General features: G+C 35.5%; 1 pseudogene; it reads left to right on the top strand.

Moving 5' to 3' along the window:
- Positions 1–22,239, top strand: part of LOC136849949 (piggyBac transposable element-derived protein 3-like) — a 30,384-nt pseudogene extending 8,145 nt beyond the window's left edge.
- Positions 22,240–22,837: the final 598 nt, after the last annotated feature.

The raw sequence follows: 22,837 nt of genomic DNA, 5'->3' as shown, positions 1-22,837 counted from the left end.
TCACCACAAACTCATTTTCCTTGTGGAGGGCCCTCCAGGAAGATGTCAGATTAATTGCCCTGTGGAGAAGAGTAGATTTTGAATTTAATTTAAAACTAAAATGACAGGAACACCATCCTATTCAGGTTCGGCACTTTCAGTTATTGCCTTATCCCTATATCCCTTCAAGAGGAACCTCCATTTCCCACCTATGTCTCCCTTCCAGATAATGCCTGGGTGAAGCACACACACATCAGCCATGTTTTGGCCCTCCCACAATACCTTTGGGCATAATGCTCCCGGTGCCAAGCTACTCTGATAAAATGACCAAAGTTCAACAGTCAATGAACGTCCAGGTCACTCCTAAGCCTACACTACCCTCTGGTTATGAAGAACAAATTACCTATTAGGTTTGCCTACTAAAGTGTTTGCCAGGGCCTGTTCAGATGAAACATTCCTTGAAGCCTACAGCAGGTGCTAAGAGTCCCACCCACAGTCAAACTTCCCCCCTCTCCCTAAGGCTTAGAGTCCTGGCTATGAACTAAATAACTAGTCCTGAAAAGTTTTCCATCCCATTCCTCTGAGGGTCAACACTCCTTCCAAGCTAGGTCGAGCATTCCCATGTTGAGAGAGTACCTGGCAGAGAAGATTTATAAAAGTTAAGTGTCCGTAACAGTGTCAAGCCTTGTCTTAGACGGTGGTTGGAAGTCAAGCCTTTTAGCAAAAATCCCAAGTGTTTACTTGCTACTTTCTAGAGAAAGAGGTACCTTTCCGAAGTGAAACCTTGCGTTATAAATCCCTAATCATTTGTCTCGTTATTTCCTGAAAGTTAAAAATAAGTCTTTTTTTGTCTTTTATCGTATAAATATCCCAGTATGGGACAGTGTAACTGAAACATCTTGTAATAATTTGTGAAAGCCCTCAGCTATAATTTATTTAATTTGTTGGAAAAGTCCCTGAAGAGTGTTACACTAAATCTAACGAGCTGCAGAGAGAGTTATATGCATTGCACTAATGTATCTTTTGGAACCGCTATTTGCATTACCTCGGATATTATCCCCTTTGTGATAGTGGTTATATTTTCTTTGCTTAACTTTTTGAAAATTGTCAAACGATCATTGTTTTCTGCTCAGTTGCATCTGTCGACGCACATTTTAAACGTGTCGTAACTTATCCAATACTGGAGTGAGATGTGTCAGTAGAATAAAGTATCCTACAAGATCATTACCGCTATCAGCATCAATGTAGCCTATGTTGGCTTGGGTTGATCATCTGGAAGTTCTTTAATTGATTACCTTTTAATGATATCAATTGTGTTGAAAATGGTTGTAGCATTCTGAGTGTTATGATTATTATGAATATTATTATTGTATCACTAGTGTGAGTGTGTGCATGCCGTATGTCTAAATAACCTATCTGATAGATTGCATTCGGTACAAGCTGGGATAGATGGCTGCGCTTCTGTTGTAAAATTGAGTAACGAAATAAAGTTTTTGTCTGTTTGTTCTGAGTTCCTTGCTTGCATATCCTGATGGCCCTTCCTGTTTGAGTTTAAATGTAAGACTTGTGACCATATCGTCTTTCCTTTCTCCCCTAGTGATCAGTAAGAAAGTAATCTACCAAAATGTATTTCTTTCTTAATCATTTGGAGAAATAATTCATTGCTGTTAAATCGCCACTTGGCAGCTGCATAATGTAACTTTTCGCAGTCTCACATTGCATAATTGTGTTATTTATTAAAGAAAACTGTGGGCTCGTAAGTTTTATACCTATCGTTTTATTGATGCTATAAAGTTCCATTCTTTATTTCCATTGCTTTTTATTTAGATGAAGCTTGCTTTCATATGCTACATGCCGACTGGAGTTCTTGTGTGAAATTTCCATTTTCTTCCCTTTTCAGGGTAACTGATCTTTATTGTCACTATTGCTTTCATTTTTATTCCGATTATTGTCATTATTGCGTACTCTTTTTATTTATACCATTCTTTTTTTTTACGTGACTTATGTGTGTTTTAGGCTATATCTGGTGCTTTCTTTTTCTTTTAATCTTGGTTATTTTCATGCTCATGATTATCTAAGGTAACCTTCGATAGTTTTCGTGAGATTTATGTGTTAATAGATTTGTTGAGTGATCATAGAATAATTTCCTAGTTCCATTCAGTCTACTAAATGCTATGAAAACTGAAGCTGATGAATTCTATTTGTGAAACCTCTGTCTTCTCGTAACAGCTCATGTTTTTGATAATTGCTGGGTAGTGCACGAACGCCTATTTATTCATATCTGACTTTTGATAATCCTGTTCTATGAAAATATAGATATAATTCTTCCTCTAAAATCACTAAGTCATGAACTGTAAGAGGCCCAGTTACCTTGCTGGTGAGGACATTAGATTTGTTTTGCCGACTGTGATAAGAAAAATAATACTTATACAAATCTGCTCTATATATCTTCTATACACGTTGGAAGAAAAACTAGGATTAACTAGGTCATGACGAATTAAAGCAATTTATTGAATTTTAGGTTGTACTGGGAAATCAACTATATGCACAAGATAAAAATAGTTAAATTAACAGAATCTGGGTATATTATGAAATATCAGCACACAGTAAACTGGAATGGTTTTATGGCTAATCAAGTCTGCTTTATTAATGTCTATACCTAGATCTGTTATGATAGTTAACGATGAGGACTGTAGCATCACTATATATTTTTCTTTTATAATCCTTCCTACTTAAACTAAATTGGTCAATTATTGCACAAAGTCTAAATAATCTCCATGGAATATCAGGAGGGGTATGGAGGAGGGTGGGGTTGTCCAGAAAGTATTACCATTTCAAATTTTAGTAAGTACTTTTGAGATGAGGTTGCCACATGCCATTCCAATTGGCATGTAATGTAATATTTTCAAAGTATATTATGGGGCAGCTAAACATACTTTGGTGCTCTTTTTTCATTGAACGTTGCTTTGCAGAGTCTTCAAAACTTTTGCAGGTCTTCAGCATTTTTGATGGAATGAGCAGCAGCAATGAAAGGCTGTTTGGGCGGCGTTACGAATTAAGCCATTTGTACAATCCAAACGGAATTTGTTATGCTCCACGTGATTCATCAAGATAAAAAAAACATGAAAAACAAATATATGCAACTCTATATTGATGATAGTATGTATAGCTGAATCACAAAATATGGAATGTGATGAATATATATAAATAAAGATAAAATCCAAGGAGGAAAGAGAAACATTGGAGTGCTGCAAAGCCTTTCAACTGGCGTCCTTTACTTAGCACATTGATGAAAGCATTGAAATATAAATGTTAGAGCAGGGAGATTACAAAGGAAAAAAATATGTACCTGGTATCCAACACAATTGAAGAATTAGTAGAACTGCCAAAACAAGGTTAAATATTTAAGAGGTTTTACAAAGGATTTGAGCAACCGTTCAGTTCTAGGGACAGAACAATTAAAAAAGATTATACAAGGGGATAACTGACCACCAAAAATGTTAGTACAACAAAACAATTATCTTTTTTTATAAACAATAACAATTTTTGCAAGATGTTTTTTTACAAAATAAAAAATTATATTAAACATAACGAATACATAGAAAATGTATTTAAGGTAACTAATTTGTAATTAAGTCAGTGATTTTATCTTTTAGGTCATTCTTGAACATTTTTCTAATACAGGGGTCCAAATAATATATGCCAGGCTAAGATTAAAATTACAACTGGAAGTAAGCTGAATAATATAGCGGACTCCAATAGATTTCTTGAAAAGAAACCTTTCGATCTGGCAATCACTGAACTTTCAGTCCAATTTATCCTTCAGAGTTTTCACTTAAATGAATGAATATCTAAATTGGATGTTCATCCAGTTTTGACTGAATAATTATGTTGCTTAATACGTACATCTAAATCTTTGCTAGATTGGCCAGTATAAAAAGAGGGGCAATTATACTTTTACTTTTTTTATCCTGTTATTTGAATTGCGTAGTCACTACCTTCTCCAAGTGAGGATTTGGCTGCGCATTCACCAAAAATTCAACTCAAGTTCCTGAAGAAGTGCCTGTCTGAACAAGTGTTCCATAAATCCTTGCTACCACGCCGTTTAGAAGGAAGATTTACCATCACCCATTTAATGAACTCAGTACCATGATGTTAAATGCCACATAGCAGCTGTAAAGCATTTTTAGGAAAAATTTGAAGAATTAGAAAAAGCCAGAATTTCATTCAATCATTTTATCCTTTGGCTAATTGGAAGGACTCACTGCGACAAGAAATTTATGAAAGATAAAATTTCGTAGGACTACAGATTTTAACAAGGAAACTCTTGACAGAACACTAAAAATTCTTATTGATAGCAGTGTTTGGACTAATAGGGCACCTAATGATTGTGTTATAAATTTATCAAGTTAAACAAAAAGTGAAAATGTTTGAGTGCTCTCGGATATGGTTTATCCTTCTTTATATCTAATAGACCCTCTGCTTTAATGATTATGTCGTCCATATGTATATTTGAAAAATATTGTGATCTTCCTCAAAATAATGTTGACATAATTAAAGGTATTGTTTATGGAGTTGCGAATGTTAGGCATGAAAGTAATTTCCCTGCTCGCTATAAGAAAAGTTTGACCGATCTTAAAAAATACAACACAATCCACATCACAAAATCTGATAAGTCGAATAGTATTGTAATTTTAGATAAAGTTTGACTACATATCACGTATGCATTTATTACTGGATGATGATATGACTTACAAAAGATAACAAAAATCCCTTGATCAAGTCATAAAAATTTCAATAGCACATAAAAAAAAATCCTTAAAGATAAAAAAAGAACTAATAGGTCAGTTGTCAGTAAAATTTGCCTCGTTACCTTTTTGTACGGATTAGTAAAAACACAAAGAAAATAATCCTATCGGCCTATTATCAGTACTATTGGCTCAGCATCATATAAACTTTCGAAATGTATTACCAAGCTTTTGTCCCGTTATTTGGAACTATCTCCGATTCTCACGTATATAATTATCTAGTTTAGTTGATAAAATTAAACAAAACCACTTTTCACCCCACTGATAGATTCGTTAGTTTTGATGTTTGTTCTCTTTTACTAAAGTCCTATAGATTCTATTTTAGAGTATCTTAGTAATGAACTAATCCATCATGAATTACCTCTACCTGTAAGTCATATTATTTCACTCACTAGTTTGTACATTTGTGATTGTAAGTTTATATTCAATGGTGAATTTTACCAATAAATATTTGTTATGGCAATGGGCAACCCTTTATCCCCACTCCTCTTAAACTTGTATATGAAATTCTTTGAAAAACGATATTTACCTATTATCATTTAATATCCTTTAAAGTGGTATAGATATGTTGACGATATTTTAGCTGTTTTGCCTGCTGGTATTGATGTAATTGATTTACTCTCTAATTTGAATAACCAGGTATCATCCATTAAGTTTATTTTAGAATTAAAAAGACAATGCCTCCCTTTCTTAGATTTTAATACACAGAGAACCATTTCAATGCAAATTCAGTATTTATAGGAAACCAACCAACAACTTAACTTATGTCCATTTTTATTCAGGCCTTCACCTTAATATCAAAATATCAATTTTTTCTTCTATGTTTTTACGAGCTTTTTGCATTGTCAGTCCTCATTATTTGGATCAAGAAATTGAATACATAAGAAAAATAGGACAGATTTATGTTATCCTTCACATATACTAGATATTTGTTATAATATTTTTACTCAAAAAGTTTTATAGTGAAAGTAACATAGAGAGAGAAACCCACAAGAACATTCTTAGCTTCCCTTATTTGAGGTGTTTTGAAAACATAAAATCATTATTAAAATCTTTTAATGTCAACCTCGTTTTTCCTATAATAACACACTAAAAGGAATGTTAATAAAAATAACCCTAAAAAAAACAATACAATATATAAAATTCCATGTTTGGACTTTAATTTCTTTTTATATTGGCCATTATAGCAAAGATTTAGATGTACGTATTAAACAATATAACATATTCAGTCAAAACTGGACAAACATCCAATGCTATATTCATTCATTTAAGTGAAAACTCACTGGATAAATTGGACTGAAAGTTCAGTGATTGCCAGATCGAAAGATTTTCTTCAAGATATCTTTTGAGTCGCTATTATACAGCTTACTTTCAGCTGTAATTTTAACCTTAGCCCTGGCATGTATTATTTGGAATCCTGCATTTAAAAAAATGTTCAAGAATGACCTAAAAGACAAAATCACTGACTTAATTAATTAATATTAGTTACCTTTATATATATATTTTCTATGTATTTGTATGTTTAATATAATTTTTTTTTTTAAAAATGTTCATCTTGCAAGAATTATATTGTTTACAAAAAAATGAATTGTTTTGTTGTACTAATATTTTTTGTTATCATCACATACATTGTATAATCTTTTATATAGTATATATATATATTATGAATGGTTCATCCTATATATTTGGAAAACCTCTTAAATATTTATATATGTTTTATATATAGTTTTATATTCTTCAATATATATGGATTACAGGTATATATTTTTCTTTGTAATCCCCATGTCATTTAAATATTTATTTGTAAACTTATTTTATATTTATATATATGCTAATATATAAGCCAGTGATGTTGGCCTCGCATAGTGTTTCTCTTTTATTTTTGCAGATATTTATTTTTATTTGATAGTGTATTGAATTCAACAATTATGGTTATTAAAGTGTATATATTTAGTATTGGTATCAATGCCAACACGCTAACTGCAGAAATGATAATAATATTGTTTCTTTTGATGGTTTTTATAATTTTAATAGTAAAATTTTATAACGAATATCTTTCTTGTTAGAATATTTATACTTTAACCTGACTGGTGGTTTACCTTTGCCTAACAATTTAAATGTTGCAGAAATCATTATCACAGGATAAATCTCAGCCCAGTGATTCCATGTTTCATTCATTGATGAATTTTTCATCTTGTCTTTATGATTTGTCCCAGAATCAGAGTCTCAGTGAATCAAGACAATATGTGATTTCATGTTGTTACATCATTGTTTCTTTATAGCAATGCTCGCCACTTTGAGAGAAATAGAATGAATGCTGATTCTTCAGGTTTTCAATTACGTAATGATACTTTGTAAGATTGCATTCAAAACGTTTTGCTGGGAATCACTACTTGATTTTCTTCTTGCCTTTCCATTTTTTTGCAAGGGAAAATGCTTTAATGACGTCAAATCTGCAGTAAATCATTATTCAATAATTTAGTAAATTTAGCTGAAAAGCAGATTTTCCAAAATGCTTTAATGACATCAGTAATTGTTTCAACTTTTACTGGAAACAAAATTTGTTTGATTCTGATTTCTGAGACCAGTCAAAGTTGGTTTTGATTCATTCTCATTCCTAATTAGGAAGATATTACTTTTAACATCAACTTTTGAGATCTGAATTTAGCAATGAAAGTTATTTAGTTATAGTTTTAGCGCCTGGTAAAAAAGTGTGTATATAAAATATTTTCATACAACATCAGCAATTGATTTACAGAGGTTTTCAAACAAGTTTGTGTCAGTTTATACATGAATTTACTTATAAAACCATGTTACAAATGATAAGTTAAAAAGTTGTGTTATGATAAGTTGTGACAATTTTAAAACAAGTGTTGAAATCATTATTGATAAATTTTAATGTGTATTTTTGTGTGATTTTTCTATTTACAATTTCTTTATATTTTCACTATTTTTTTTTATGTTTGTGATGTAATTTATTTATTTAAAATAGCATTGTAAATATTTCTTGTGTAATTTAACATTGCATACTTAATTTAACATTGCATATTTTTAATCTTAACATTGCATACTTGATTTCAATTTATGGGAAAGATTTTCTTTTAAATTTGAGTAATTCTTGATAGTTTAAATTTTGTTTGATTAATTTAAATTCTTGATAAAAGCAATGAATTAGATTTGTTTCAAATAATTTAATTCAAGAATTCATTGAAAGACTTTTGTGTTATTTTTTTTAATAGTAAATTTTTCAGATTACCTTAATTCATAAAGTTTTAATTGTAATTTTTTATAAACATTTTGAATCTCAGAAAATAAAGTTTATGTATTTAACATTTTTAGAAAAACAGTGTTTCATTTATTGACCATCAGTGAATAGGATTGATTGTGTGTGCATAAGGTAATAAATAAACATGTTTTGTTCTTTTAGTTTTGCTAAAGTGAATTAAGACCAGGGAAACAGTTAGAGTTTTTTGATTGGTAGTGATGCCCTTTTACTCTAGAAATTATTTCAAAAGCGTAATTTTTGATCTTGCTCACACATATTCTGATAGACTTAGTTTGATCTTTTTTCAAGTCAACGTTAATTTTTTCTTCAGGGATCATGTTACCTTTATTGGAAGACAGTCATAACAATTAATGTTATGAGAGTTCAGGTATCTGGCTGAAGTGAGGTATATTTTGAATCTTGAGATTAGTTGTGTAATAACCAGGTCCTTGATACGCATCGTGACAATATATATTCATTTAATCACTTTTGGCAGCCTTGAAATTGCATCTCTCATTGTTTTTTGAAACGTCAACATATATATTGAAACAAAATGCGATTGAACAACTGTGCATTTTCCATAAAAATGTTAACAATTTTTTATATTAATTACCAAATATATTACATATATATATATATATAACTGATATAACCAATATCCATATATGCTTTAAAATTTAAAAATATATATCTATTTCCTGAAATTTTGCTGCTGTACAGACCTCAGTCTTTTCTTATTTCATATAAGATTTTTTTTATTACTTTTAATAAATCACTACTACTACTACTATCTACTAGATACTACTTTACTACTATATCTAAATTATTATTAGGTATTTGATATCTCTTTGAAGGTGACCTTTGATATGTTTGAGTTTTTCAGCTATTCTTGCAGGGTTCTTTTTCAAACTTTATTCAATTTAAATGTTTTGACAAATGCTGAAACATTGTATTAAATCACCAGGGTCTGGAAACCACCTTTGTCTGGAACAGGACACGAGCTTGGAAATTGCGTTTTTGCCAAAAACGTTCTGCCAGTGCATAATTATTGTTACAAAATCCGGTTTTGAAGGAGGCTTTTCTTAATGTCACGGTGATATGACGACTGCATTTTCGTGACATCTTGAAGTACAGATGCGTGTCTTGCCGAACTTTGACCTTAATGATGTCATGCAAAAGTACGTTCGTTGGTTTACCTAATGAATATAATGGGAGGAACCGTTGTTCGAATCGGAACTTTTGAGATCCGATTCATGTTTGTCTGAAGATGTGAGTGATTTTTCTCATAACTCCCCCAAGATTGTCCCAGAGGACTTGTGAACTTGTCAGTAAGAATTCACAAAACTTTTTAGTCTTTATTTTCAGAACTGTGAAACATAAAACCTCCAGTGACAGTGAAATATGTGTTTCTGCAATTTTTTGCATTTTATGATTTTTAATGCCAACCTCAGTTCGTTCTTTCACAGGCAAACTGTTCCACTCCATTCCTATTCCTTAGGTCCCAGTCTCTCTTCCCTCCTACAAGGATGGGATGGTACCCAGACCATTTGAACAGATGACCTGTTTTTATTGAATTGACCAGATTTTATGTTTTGGCTAAAGGCATGAATCTGCAATATTTTCTGTATTCCTTAGGTATTTGAGTGTTTATGATTTTGGAACCTTATTTCCTTAGAAGTTTTTTTGATAGTAGTGTTGAAACATTGGATTTCATTCTTCGTAATTTTTAAGAAGTTATAAAGTTGTTTTTGTCAATAAAGGGTTTTAGTTTTGTACTTAGTATCTCATTCCAGTAGTCCTTAGATTTTAAGTGAAAGCTTGAAAACAGGAAAGATTCTACTGATATAGTAGCTCACGCTACACAGCTATCACTTACAAATCTCAGGATAAGCAAGATCAAACTTAATGTTCATAAAAAGAACTTAAATAAAGTAAAGGTTTCATTCAATTGGCTTTTTTACATAACACACACACAGGCAACACACACACCTTCATCATATATATTAATATACTGTTATAATATCAACAATATCTTATATAAATATATATATATATATATATTTATATTTAAAATAGCTACATTTTGTGGCAAAATATTTATTTCAGAAAATATGGCTGCTACAATTTTAAAGGACACATATATGCATTTCATAGCTTCAATGCTTTAAGATGTGATGAAAGAATTTATGGAGTCAGATGGAACTAGGTCGAGAGACTCGAGGTAAAATCTTTGTGTTCAACAAATAGTTTGATTTTGATTCGTCTCAGCAATATTGCCAGTCAGGTGATCTTCGAAGTGTTATGTATATTCGTGAGTACGTGCGTTAATTTGATCTAGATTATGCCAAAATCTGCCCTAAAAGTGAGTTTGATCGTTCATTAACGTGATAGAACTGCAGTTGTCCAGACGTAGCTTTGGAGAGGATCCAGGCTTTGAACGGCAGATAAGGTAGAGTTTGAAATCTCTGTTTTTATGGGAGAAAATTGAACTTGTGATTTTTACCATGATTTTCTAATCATTATGAACTTTTGAACTGGTGTGGGAGATTTAATATGAATATTCATACCTCTTTTATATTATTGTTTTGTCATGTTACGTTTGCCATATCTTGGCTATGCATTTTACACTTTCCATTATTGTGTTTTGCATTTCATATATTTTTGGGAGTTTTCTATCATGTTTGATTCTTCCGACAGATGTCGGTGGACAGTGTGGACTGGTTCGATTAACATGTGGTAGACTGTTTTGTTGACATGACTTTAATTATTGATTTGGGGAGTATGTGTGAGTTTGGATATTTTCAGGCTATTAGCCATAGTGAGACTTCTTTAATCAGAAGTGTTTTGCAGTTCAGAGTTTAGTTATCTGACTCGATATTTCATTTATTATGCATTTTAATCTTTGCTTTGTTTTATTCATTTCTTGTTGGGTTATTTGAATAATAAACTTATTTTTGTAGAAACTATTGCGTTTCTTTAAATGGTCCATTTAATTGATTTGGTGAGAATGAGTGAGATTCGGGTGGGTGAACTTCGGAAAACGATGAGAGAGAGAGAGAGGCGATACACGGAGAGAGAGAGAGAGAGAGAGAGAGAGAGAAAGAGGAGAAAAATAGATGTAAGTGTTATCGTGAGCGAACGTTCATACGCCTTTTGTTTCTGAATAAAGATCGTTGGAGCACGTTACGTACACTTTCAAAAAGTGTTAATTCTGTCCTGTTACAGAAGGAAATGCAACAGTGTCAGAAGGAAATGGTGGCAGCGGGTGTCTTTTGATTTTAAATGGTGGCAGCATGATTTTAATGTCTTTAATGATGGCGAAAGAGGGAGATTGCTAATAGACTAATTGGTAACGTTGATGCCCAAGGCATAGGCGACTTCACCTAAGAGCTAAGGCGACGGGTCAGTGTTGAATGACTGAGTAGGTCGTGATTACGTGTGAAATACGGGGAACCTTTCCTTTTTTTTTTCCGTTTCTATTCGAGTACTGGGAGTGGGGAGTTGTGAAATAGATCTGGATGATCTCTAGAGCAATTTTGGGGTTAACAAAATACCCAAATAAGTGTGAATAGTGGCGATTGTGAGTTAATTACGCAAAGTGATGATTCAACAAGAAATCACGCAGGTGTTTTTTTGCTTCGCTGTCGAGTGGGTGACGTCACAGGTTAGCAAGTTGAGAGATAGGTACTTCGTTTTCTGTTTCAAAATTGGTAAGTACCCCATTCTCGTAAGTTGCGCAGAACGCCGTTTTCTATTCTTCTTTTAGAGGGGTAACTTTACCTTTCTCTAGTGTTCTTTTTGGTTTCTCTTTTTATGTTGTTACGCTCAGGGCGTGTGATTACTCACAAAATGCCGGACGATGCAGCAAGCACATCCCAATCAGTTGACGAACATTAGTGCGGGAATTACAAATTTTAAAGGGTTAGTTGATGGGAAGCCAACCCAAAACATAGAAACTTTCATTGAGTCAGTGAACAATTATCTGAATTCCAAGAAAATTACGAATGGCGCTGAAGCTTTAACAGAGGCTAAATCATTTCTGGATTTAGATAAAGGAGATATTGGGAAACGAGCACGCAGTTTCGGGTTCAGAAGGTGTAAAACTTGGAATGAACTGCAGAAATTTCTACGAGCTACTTATGGCGGAGTTCAACGTGAATGCGCAGTTCGGAATTTGCGAGAGTTTCTCAAAATAAAGAAGGGCAATGATTCACTAGTCACATACAGTGCGAATTTATTTGATGCAGTAGTTGAGTTAAAGAAATCTATAACAGGGTCTCCATGGGTAACTGGAAATAATATCTCCTTAGATAATTTTGAAAGATTGTTACACTTTGCTTGCCTTTTAACGTCGGTCCCAGATGTAATTGTAGATAGTTTTGATAAGAGAATTGATCAGGATACAGATGAATCCTTTTTGTTTGCACAGATTAACAAAAATCTAGCAAAATGCCCGACACTGGACAGTAGTTTTTGTACAGGGAGGTGCAAAGATGTCAGCTGCGGTTTCCAAACCACAGAATAATGATAGTCGCTTTCGCATTCGGGAAATGATGCAACAGCGAAGACATGTGCACGAGTAGAATCGAAGAAAATTCCAGAGAGATCAGTCACAACGATACGTTGTTTTAATTGTGATAAAATAGGCCATAGTAAATCAAATTGCAGAGTGAGATATTGTTCAGTTTGCAAATCTTCAGATCATGGATGGAGATTTTGCCCAGCCACAAAGAGTAGAGATTATTCAGGAAGTCACGGGGAGGTTTTTCTAGATATGACAGGAGAATTCCACATGATGCAAGTTCTAGATACACAAAGGAACAGCAGAATTTTCACAAGATAAGTTCGAAAACGGACACAGGATAATGACTAATCAGGTCTTAGAGTCACTAGAACCTAGGCCGATTGTACGTGGATTCTCTAATGGCAATGAAATTTTTATTTTCATTGATTCTAGTAGCTCAGTTAACTTAGTAAATGCTGACCTTTTTTCACTCGAGATTTCCAGAGTGCAAATTAGTCCCTTCTAGTGAGACAGTGTGTGATGTACAAGCGAGGAAACTGAATATTTTAGGTTCGTCATTTCTTACGCTTTGTATCGGTGGAAAGACAATAGTAGAATCATTTTTGGTCATAGAAGGATTAGCCTTAGGTGAAATGGTTTTGCTAGGACACCCTTCTTGTATGCGACATAACATCAACATTCTTACGGGAGTTCAGGGGATTACAATAGGTGAGTCAGGTTGTTTTGTTCCATATATACACAGGAAAAAAACTTGTGAGAAAAACCTAAGACACAGTCTGAGACATGTGTAACACATTCATTAGAGAGTGAAGATATTCCGCAAAGATCTTTCAAAGGATTTTTGTTGGAAGATATTGAATTGCAACCGCGAGTTCCTACATTAGTTAAAGTGTCGCTGAAAGAGAAAATTTTCCTTCTCAAGTGTGCGTTGTTGAGGGAACCGAGAAATTCAAAGACGTTGTGAGTACGGTGTCAGTGAATGAAATTTCAGTCGCAGGCGTGACTTCAGTAGAATTAGTTAGCTATCAAGACTCAGTGAAAAAATATCACAAGGGTACTTATGTAATTGATTTTGAAGAGTTTAATGAAGAGCATAAATTAGTGAGTTTTTGTGGAGACGGGAATATGTTTCCTAACGAGGAGCAACAGTTCCGAAGTCAGGTTCTACATGAACACTTGGCTAAAGTTGATTATCCTGAATATTCAGATAAAGTAGAGAAAGTGTTGAAAGAATATCTAGATATCATTGCTTTGAAGGGAGATAAATTAGGAGTTACAGATGTTTTAGAACATTCAATCCGCCTAGAAAAGGGTACAAATCCCATATATATTCCAGCATATCGAATTCCTTTTAAGATCAGGAAGAAGTAGAAAAAGAAGTTCAGAAGTGGGAGTCGGAAGGCATTATCAGACCGTCCAATTCTCCGTTTAATTTTCCTTTGCTTGCAGTTCCTAAGAAAGACGGTAGTATCAGAGTTTGTGTAGATTTTCGTAAATTGAATGAAAAAACATGCCCAGATAGATATCCGGTAGCTTGTTTGCCTGATTTGTTTGTTGAGATCGGTGGCAAGAATATATATTCATCTATAGATCTTATGCAAGGGTTTTACAAGTTCCCTTTGTGAGAGTAGCCGTAAATATACAGCATTTTCGGTACCAAAGGGACATTACGAGTTTAATAGGATGCCTTTTGGATTACAAGGGTCCCCAATAACATTTACTAGACTGGTTAACACAGTACTTCATGGCTTGTTAGGAAAGTCGGTGTTTGTGTACATGGATGACATTCTCATATGCACAGATACAATTGAAGAACATCTAAAGGTGTTAAAAGAAGTCCTCAAGCGATTACGGTTCGCTGGGTTAAAGGTCAAATTGGCCAAATGTGAGTTTCTGAAGAGAAAAATTGTCTATTTAGGACATGTTATCTCTAAAGAGGAGTTAGAGTGAATGATGAGAAAGTTAAAGCCATTGTGAATTTTCCAGTTCCCAAAACCAGGAAACAGATTCGTTCATTCCTAGGTATGTCGGGTTTCTTTCGCCGTTTTGTGCGGAATTTTTCTACAATAGCGTCTCCATTGACAGATTTGTTACGAGAAGACGTTAAGTTTGTTTGGGGTGATAGTCAACAATTAGCTTTTGAGAAGCTTAAGAACGCTTTGGTGAACCCACCAGTTTTGAAGTTTCCAGATTTTAGTCAACCGTTCACCTTAGTGACTGACGCGAGTCAGGAAGGTATAGGTGCGTGTTTGATGCAGAAATTTGAGGGGAAATTACACCCAATTGCTTTTTATAGCAGAAAGTTCAAAACACGTGGTAGTAACGAAAGGCTGATGTCAGTTGTGGACAAGGAGGCTTTCGCAGTCGTCTCTAGCCTTGTTCATTTTAAGATGTTGTTGTTGGGAAATAAAGTTGAGATTTTTACAGATCATCAACCGTTGTTAGAGCTTTTAATAAGCCAAATTTGTCGCCCAAGAGAGCACGTTGGTTCCTAACATTGAGAGATTTTGATGCAAACCTCAAATACATTGAAGGTAAGCATAATGTAGTTGCAGATGCATTGAGCAGATATTTTCCGGTCGAGGATGAGGAAATACACACCGAATCCTGTGTGGGAGAAGAGAGTAAATATTTGGTGTCTAATGTCTCTGATATTAGTAGTTCTGAGAGATCGCATGTAGAGGACATACACGTTCCTACAGTGCATACTTCGGGGAGAAATAGTGAGTCGGCAGTCTCGGGAGAGATTGTTATTCGTGATAGTGAGAGTAACGCAGTGTGTTATATTACGGGTGAAAATGTCACTTGGGACATAGGCTTGCTGGAACAAAAGCAAGATGAAGATAAATTGTTGTCAGATGCTAAGGCATTTCTTAGGGAGTTTCACCGAAGAAAGGGTATAAGTTGCCTTTTTCTGGTCTAGAGTTGGAGAATAATTTATTGGTGAGAAAAGTTAAGTATAACTTGCGAAGTACTCGAAGCATGGGTGAGATTACACAAATCATCGTGCCAGAGAGTCTAGTACCACAAGTTCTAGACATTGTACATTGTAAATTTGGTTCTCCTCATTTGGTGTAGACAAGACGTATGAAAACGTCAGGTCAAAGTTCTTTTGGAAAAATATGTTTTCCGCAGTAGAAGCCTTTGTGAAGAAGTGCGCTATTTGCAATGCGAATAAGCCAGCGACGACAGTGTCGTGTCGTTTGGGTTCATATCCCATACCACATAGGCCGTTTCAGAGAGTGCATATGGATATTCTGGGTAACTTCTCAGAGTCCGCTTATGGTTATAGACATTTATTAGTAGTTGTTGATGAGTTGACTCGCTTTGTCGAGATTTTCCCACTGAAATACAAATCAGCTGAGGAAGTTGCTATAGCGTTTTTTAAGGGATAATTTGTCGATATGGTGTTCCAGAATGTCTGATCACAGACAATGGTAGGGAGTTTATTAATAAGACTTTAGACGGTCTTGCTAATTTGTTGGGGATAAAGAAAGTATCTATAATCCCGTATAGACCTGAAGCGAATGGGTTGTGTGAGAGGGCGAATCGGAAAGTAATCGAAGCTTTTGCGCATGACGGTGGGAGGTTCCGATACACATTGGGACAGATCTTTGGATGAAGTGCGATATAGTATCAATACTATGATGAATGACACAATTAAGATATCTCCAGCAGAAGCTTTGTATGGATACAAGTTGAAAGGACCTTTTGATTTGTTACCAGAGCGAGTTCAGGGTGATGTTACGGTCACTTCATTGATAAATACAGCGAGAGAAAGATTTGCACGTATCAGTAAAGAACTTGAACTTAGTTCGCGTGCAATGGTAGAGAAAAGTAACGCGAAATCGAGGGAGTAGCTTTTTCGATGGGTGATAGAGTGTTTGTCAAAGTGAATGTTCGGAATGATCTGAATTATAAATTAAGTCCGAAGTTCCACGGACCTTTTGAGATTGTAGAGATCAAAAGAGGGAATAGATTTGTAGTTAAAGATGTAAACACTGGAGTGACGAAATTGACCCATATTTCGAAGTTGAAGTTAAAGAAATGGAACATTTTGGGATGTAATGGAACGTTTGTATATAGTTAGAGGGATAAATGGGTTGATGTTTGTATATATATGATTTTTTTATTTTTTTTTGTCTCTTGTTCATTTTGGATGTTGAAGTTTTTAATCATTTGTTTTCGAATGATTTTAGAAGTTGAGACATGGGCTAATTTCATACGAGATTTGACCCGTGTGTTAGTGTGTTAGTGTGTGTTATTGTGTTATGATGTGTTTCATCATCTGACGCAATATGTTTGTTGTTTAGGATTTTTTTTGGGGAGGTATTTAGTATATCGGACCGAACAAGTCTGATCATTTTTTTCGGGTTGGGAGATCGTATTTGAGTATTTGGATTTTTTTTTTCCAGTTTCTTTTTTTTAAATGAAGGGAGCTGTGTTGTGAGTAATTGTAGTTGTTGAGATCATGGGAGCGATTGCCATTACGTCAATTGCTATTTTGTTGAGAGTTAGTCAGGTGTTGCGAAATATTTGCTAACCAGAGTAGAACTTTCATGTCTTTTACGAGATATGATACCTTTTATGTTTGGATAGGATTTAGTATTTTTTTTTCTTTGGATAGAATTTTTTTATGAGTGAGTTCCGTAGAGTTGTTGTGTTTAGTAGTGAGTTGACTGTGATTATTCTGAGATACAAACTTGGAATTAGTTCACATTGTGAGTGTTTGATTTTTGCATTAGTAGTTTTGTTTGGTTCAGTAACATGAAACCTTTTTTGTTATTAGACCTTTTCGAGTGTTTTTGGGAGACTCAGTAGTGACATGGGATAGATTAGAGACCATGTTCATTTTGGGAGATCAATATCAAGGTTCGGGAGTTGATTATAAGACAAGTTGTACTTTAGTTAGAGAGAAGTGTGTGTGTGACAGTAGTATTTTCCAGTTGCGAGTTGTGTCTGTGGGTGGTTGTGAATTATCATTGGTTCATGGACAGACTCCGACAGAATGTGACTTTAGACAGTTCCTGCGAGATTACCACATTGAGTCCACCAGTACTCTTCCTGCTGTGTTTTGCAAAGAGTATGCAGTTACAATGATGTGCCAGAGCAACAAGTCGACGACATTCGTTCATCGAGGGTCCAGCAGCTGTTTGATTCATCCTGCAGAATCCTGTCTACGGACTTTCTCGTACTTAGCCGTGCTGTATTCAACAGTTCCGAGAAGATAATTATGCGTCATACGCATAACGAGCATTTGGTAGTGGAGGTACCTACAACCAAGGTGCCAATGACGGTTCCACCGTTGGAAGACATTGACGATTCCGTGATGTTCCAGTATCAGGAATATATTATGCCGACAATTTTAATTGTCTTAATAGCTATTTTACTGATAATTCTTGTTGTGGGAGTAGTAAAGCTTATTCGTGTTTGTAAGATTACATGTAAAGGCTCTAAGAACTCAACCCCAGTGACTTTGGAAGTGCGTCATGAGAGCAGTCCTTAAAGCTGCAGTGCAGTAGACATTGCTAATTGAGCATAGCTCTATTTTGTTATGTTTTATACATATGCTTTTGTTTTAGTTTGCCGTTAAGGAGAGCGAGACGCTCTTATGTGGTGGCCGAGCTCTATTTCAGAAAATATGGCTGCTACAATTTTAAAGGACACATATATGCATTTCATAGCTTCAATGCTTTAAGATGTGATGAAAGAATTTATGGAGTCAGATGGAAGTAGGTCGAGAGACTCGAGGTAAAATCTTTGTGTTCAACAAATAGATTTTGATTCCTCAGCAATATTGCCGGTCAGGTGATCTTCCGAAGTGTTATGTATATTCGTGAGTACGTGCGTTAATTTGATCTAGATTATGCCAAAATCTGCCCTAAAAGTGAGTTTGATCGTTCATTAACGTGATAGAACTGCAGTTGTCTAGACGTAGCTTTGGAGAGGATCCAGGCTTTGAATCGGCAGATAAGGTAGAGTTTGAAATCTCTGTTTTTATGGGAGAAAATTGAACTTGTGATTTTTACCATGATTTTCTAATCATTATGAACTTTTGAACTGGTGTGGGAGATTTAATATGAATATTCATATCTCTTTTATATTATTGTTTTGTTATGTTACGTTTGCCATATCTTGGCTATGCATTTTACACTTTCCATTATTGTGTTTTGCATTTCATATATTTTTGGGAGTTTTCTATCATGTTTAATTCTTCCGACAGATGTCTGTGGACAGAGTGGACAGTGTGGACTGGTTCGAATAACATGTGGTAGACTGTTTTTTTTTTACATGACTAGTTATTGATTTGGGGAGTATGTGTGAGTTTGGATATTTTCAGGCTATTAGCCATAGTGAGACTTCTTTAATCAGAAGTGTTTTGCAGTTCAGAGTTTAGTTATCTGACTCGATATTTCATTTATTATGCATTTTAATCTTTGCTTTGTTTTATTCATTTCTTGTTGGGTTATTTGAATAATAAACTTATTTTTGTAGAAACTATTGCGTTTCTTTAAATAGTCCATTTAATTGCTTTGGTGAGAATGAGTGAGATTCGGGTGGGTGAACTTCGGAAAACGATGAGAGAGAGAGCGATGAGACGGTGAGAGAGAGAGAGAGAGAGAGAGAGAGGGAGGAGAAAAATGGATGTAAGTGTTATCGTGAGCGAACCTTCATACGCCTTTTCCTGAAGAAAGATTGTTTGGAGCACGTTACGTACACTTTCAAAAAGTGTTAATTGATGCTTTGGCAACTCATAGTCACAGTCCTGGGCTCTTCAAAGTAGCCAGTCAGAAGCGATACAGCCTGCCGACGATGATCTACAGCACTGGAAAGGAGCCTCACTGGCGCTGCAGACTTAAAATAGTGAAGACGTCACACACTCACTCTGAAGAAATCCCCCCACCCCTGCTGTAATCATAGTAAGTACACAGTTACTTCATATGTTGTAGTTGAATGATTTGCCTTCATTGTGAAACCAATTTCACGGTGCTGTGATTTTAGTGAAGTGCTGAAATTACTTAGGGAGTTTAGACAGAGTACACTCAGCCCAAATGGGACACTTCAGTCCATAACAGTAAAAGAAGCCTCACACAACTTATTAGTGCTTGTTATTGTTTGTTTTATAAAAATAGTGAATGATGATATTATAATTTCCTGTAATTATAGTGATGTTAGGCTCATGTGCATATACACACTGTATGTTTATTGTACATTTACTGCCCTACAGACAAAATTACTGCCAAACATAGTGAAGATAAAACTGCCATAGGTTATATATAAGAATGATGTAAAGACATAAAACACTACATGCATTTTGATTCAGTTTGTAGTTATATTAGGCTTATGTTCTTAGAGAGAGAGAGAGAGAGAGAGAGAGAGAGAGAGAATGATAGGTTTTTGTTAGGCCAAGTTGCAATTATTTGTTATTACATGAATTTTAACAATTATTTTTCTTTGCAGATTAAAAGCTCTATGTTTTATTGCTGAGGGAATGCTGCCTTGGAGGAGGAGAGTCACACTGCATGGATAGCACCTGAGGACGCCACCAGCAGTGACATCAATGTCAACCCCATGGATGACGACAGTGACGTCGATGACCCTTCCTACTTTCCTGATGATAACCATAGACAGGATAACGATTTTTACTAGCCTTCTACTTCTAGCTCTGTACAAGGTAAGTATGAGGCATAGTTATATAACCAATTATTCTTTTTATCACTTCATGTAAGAAAGAACTTTAAATTTTGGGTCAAGTCTTTTGAAAGTCTTGTTGTAAGGGACCTTTAAATTTTTGCCCTTTAATTGTTTTATAACAGTTATAGTACTGTATTTGTTGCCTTTTAGCGTATCAAAATAACTATATATTTGCTACACAAACTGCATTCACACATACACTCACTCCCCACACATACACACAAACACACACGCTCACTGCCCACACATACATACACACTCACTGCCCACACATACATACACATACAAACACACTCACTGCCCACACATGCACATACATTCATGATTCATGTACTGTTTTAGCAATGTTACTTTGTTCTTATTTCAGCTCAGAGGGTCGGTGTTGTGGTCCTCAGCATATGCCAGTGGAAGATGATGCTGACGTTCACCTTTCCCTCTAAGAGACCTTGGGCTCGACAGTGGAAGAAGAAAGACCTCAGTACCCAACCCCTGCCTGAGTATGATCACTCACATCTTGACTTCATGAAGCAACCTCACAAGACATTGCACGCAGTTCTTCATGTCCAGTTTGAGGGAACACATCATCTACCAGAGTAATCTGTATTCCAGACAGAAGGATGGGCAGCACCTTCAATATGACAGAGGGCAAATTCATGGTTTTCCTGGGCCTCATCATGTTCATGGGCTGGTTTCTATGCCTAGTATAGTGGACTACTGAGCTGTCAAGACTAGGATTCCTCAAGTTACTGACTTCATGTCTAGGAACCGCTTCAAGGCAATTCTGTTTAGAACCTGCACTTCAATAACAATGACCATGCAGCAGGATCACAGGACAGGTTCTTCCAAGGTGTGTTCCCTCTTCACTAAGGTTACCAGGCAGTTCCTGAAGGTTGCTGAGGCTCCTGTGCAATCTATTGATGAGGTCATGGTTGCATACAAGGGGACCATGGCTGGTAACCTTCACCAGTATGTAGCCGAGAAGCTGGACAAGTGGGGCTACAAACTCTTCTGCCGTTCCAGCGTCGATGGATTTCTCCATGATTCTCTTTTGTACGGTGGGGGAGTCTACCTTTCTGAGCCACCATACAAGAGTTTCTGAAGAGGGGACGATGTCAGTCACATGAAGTTTGTGGTTGCCTTGGTCAAGACCTCAAGGACCCAAAGAACTCTGCTGTGTATGCTGACAACTACTTCACCAATATAGGGTTGGTTGGGTACTTGAGGTCGCAGTATAGATGCTGGTATGTGGGCACTGCCAGGAGAAGAGAGTTGGCTATCCACCCCTGCAGTATGTCAAGGAGATGAGCAATAAGTCAGTACCCAGGGACACACTGGACTATGTCTCTGCTGATGGCATCCTTGTTGCTAGATGGAAGGACAACAGCATGGTGATGATCTTGTCCACTGATGTTGGCAAGGAGCCTGTGGGTGAAGTGGAACGGTATGACAAGGAAGTGAAGAAGAAGGTTCCTGTGCCTTGTCTATCATCAACAAGTACAACGGTCATGGGTGGCACTGACAAAGAGCGACACATTGACCCACATCTACAAGACCCCTTCAAAGCAAAGAGGTACTACATGAGGCTCTTTGCATACATCCAGGACTTGGTTATCTGCATTTTCTGGATCCTGTACAAGAGGGACTGTTTAGCATTCCAGTGCAACCCTATGCCCCTTAAGGAGTTCCACCTTGACATCTCCTTTTGGCTGCAGAGCTTCAAGAACTCCAGCATCAAGGTCACCAAGAATTCCCTTGGAACCCGAGATATCCCTGTACTTAAGCAGGGCCAACGTGCAGTCGTTTTCTAGCATTGAGTCCTGCCAGGATGCCACTTCTCTCCATATGCCAAAGCATGTCAAGGTTAGACAGACATGCAAGTTCTGTTCTGGGAAGGGCCACATCACAGGTCCTGTTGGGTGTGTGATGAGTGTAAGGTGGCAACTGTTTTGCAATGTTCCATAGGGTAGGGAAGTAATTGTAAATAATAAATAACTAAACCATCTCAGTTTCTTTTATACAGCTATAATTAAATTTAAAATAGACAGTCATGATAGGTAAAAAATCATGAAAACAGGTTAAAAATCATGAAAAAAAAGTTATCAAACTTAACATAGCAAAGAGTTTATGAAAGTCATCTGCATGCCTTATTTGGAAAAGTAAGTATTGGTAAAAAAAGTTGGAAAATAATCATTATGAAAGGTTTAATAGGTGAGTAAATCAATAATGGTATTATTCTGAAAAAGTTGACCATTACAGTCCAAAGTATCCCATACAGGCTGAGCATGGTCTCTCTAAACTCGCCTGAGGCATCCATACGGGATACTTCATTTCAAGCGATTATTGCACAAATTCTGCAAGATATCAAAAGAATGAAACAGTCTTCTATTTGTCTGTATAATAACGTACTAAAAGGGTTTTTTGAAATTTCCCATAAAACTTAAGGTGGACTTTAAAGGGTTAAATGCAGTGTATACAGTTGCATGTTCAGTAAGAGGATATGGTAGGACTGGCAAAACCCAATGATTTTCTGTACGATTTCCTCATCTGTCATTAGGGCATTAAAAG

Source organism: Macrobrachium rosenbergii, chromosome 21, assembly GCF_040412425.1.
Source record: "Macrobrachium rosenbergii isolate ZJJX-2024 chromosome 21, ASM4041242v1, whole genome shotgun sequence".
NCBI classification, from domain to species: Eukaryota; Metazoa; Arthropoda; class Malacostraca; order Decapoda; family Palaemonidae; genus Macrobrachium; species Macrobrachium rosenbergii.
Note: the sequence above shows the minus strand (reverse complement) of the source record. Positions and strands in the feature narration are given on the sequence as shown.